At 70.5% G+C, this 1486-nt stretch overlaps 1 protein-coding gene across 1 annotated transcript in view; it reads left to right on the forward strand.

Annotated features, from left to right (window-relative positions):
* Window positions 1–593: 593 nt before the first annotated feature.
* WSCD1 (WSC domain containing 1) overlaps window positions 594–1486 on the forward strand; it is a 31248-nt gene continuing 30355 nt past the window's right edge. Inside the window, exon 1 of the mRNA XM_040453513.1 lies at window positions 594–674. The gene's annotated coding sequence lies outside the window, so the exon portion shown is untranslated. The remainder of the gene's footprint in view (window positions 675–1486) is intronic.

Consider the following 1486-nt stretch of genomic DNA (forward strand, 5'->3'; position numbering starts at 1 on the left):
CTTCTCTTTCCTGAGGCAGCTCTCCTCCCGGCCGCAGCCACATCACTTCTCCGCTAAGCTCCCCTGGGCTCCGCTCGCTGTGGGCCTCGGACACTCGTCCCCCTTTGTGCCCCGGGCGCTTCCTCTGTAAAGTGGCCGCGGGAAGGCAGCCCCTGACTCACTGTGAGATTCCAGGGACGTAACAGGCAGGAGGGAGCCTGGGGCGGCGTCACCAGCAGGACACGGGCGCAGTCACGCACACGCGGTAAGGGAGACGCACAGGGCTGTTCTGCAAAGCCAGGAACGCCGGGGCGGCACAGGATGCGTCTGTCACCCCTGCCACCCTCGCCCGATGTCCCCAGGGCTCCAGAGGGGGCCGACTCTCTTCTGACTCCGGGGCTTGGCCTGCTAGCTGTGTGACCTTGAGCAAGCCCCTTTCCCTTCTGGTTGCCACCTGGCTGACCGCCATGAAGTGGGGCTCCCACTGGTCCCCGGCCGGGCCAATCCTTATCCCCCTGCACCTGTTGAAAACAGGCTCCTGGGAGCCTCGCCAAGCAGCTCTGCCCCTAGCGGTCATCAGAGGCATGACGCTCCCTCTCAGGAAGCCGGGTTAGAGCCGCACCACCAGAGCCCTACCAGCCGCACCGCCTGTGCGGGTCCTCAGCCTCCTGGAGCATCTGGGCCGCCGGCCCCGGGTGAGGACGGGACCCGCCGATGCGCCCACAGGGGTGGCCCCGTGGCTGGGGGACTGTGGGGAGCAGGGGCAGGGGGACGCTTGGAGGGGAAACGCTCAGGGTTGGACCCAGCCCCGTTTCACGAGGGGGATTGTGGATAGCAGTGTAGAGGCACACCTGTCCGCCTCCGAGCGTGCGTGCGTGCGCGTGTGCCTGTGGGGTGGCCCAGTGTGACCACACAGGAGTGCGCCGGTCAGCTGACCCCGGGTGTGTGGCCCTGCTTCCGTGGGGCACCCTGTCAGGGCGTGGGTCAGTCCCGGGGGTCGTGCCCTGAGTGTGCGGGGGGCGGTGGGGGGGGGGGGGGATGGTGTCCGTGTGTTCGCCCGCTCCTGGGCTGGCGGTTGTGTGCACGGCTGTCCCCGCCTGTCTTGTGCACGAGGGCGTCCGCGGCCAGATGTGCGGGGGACAGTGGCCCCGCGTGTGTCTGTGCGACCCTGTGTGTGTGCCTGCCACGGCGTCCCGGGCTGTCTGCGAGCGAGCGGGACAGAGCCCGGTGTGTGTGCGCACACGCGCGCGTGAGAAAGCGTGGCTGTCGGCGTGGCCCGGGGGCCGGGATTCAGTGTCTGCACCAGACGGTGCGTCTGTCCCTGTGTGTCTGCGACCGAGTGAGCGTGGCAGCCCGGCGGAGCGTGTGCGCGCGTGCCCCGCCCGCCTGCCCGCTCCCTCCCGCGGGCCCCCGCCCCCAGCACGACCCCTCCCACGCGGCGGGCCGAGCGGGCGCCTCTAGGACCCGGCGGCGGCCGGCCGCTGTCCCCGGGCCGCGCGAGTGAGCA

Source organism: Herpailurus yagouaroundi, unplaced genomic scaffold (assembly GCF_014898765.1).
Source record: "Herpailurus yagouaroundi ecotype Mexico unplaced genomic scaffold, PumYag 208, whole genome shotgun sequence".
NCBI lineage: Eukaryota > Metazoa > Chordata > Mammalia > Carnivora > Felidae > Herpailurus > Herpailurus yagouaroundi.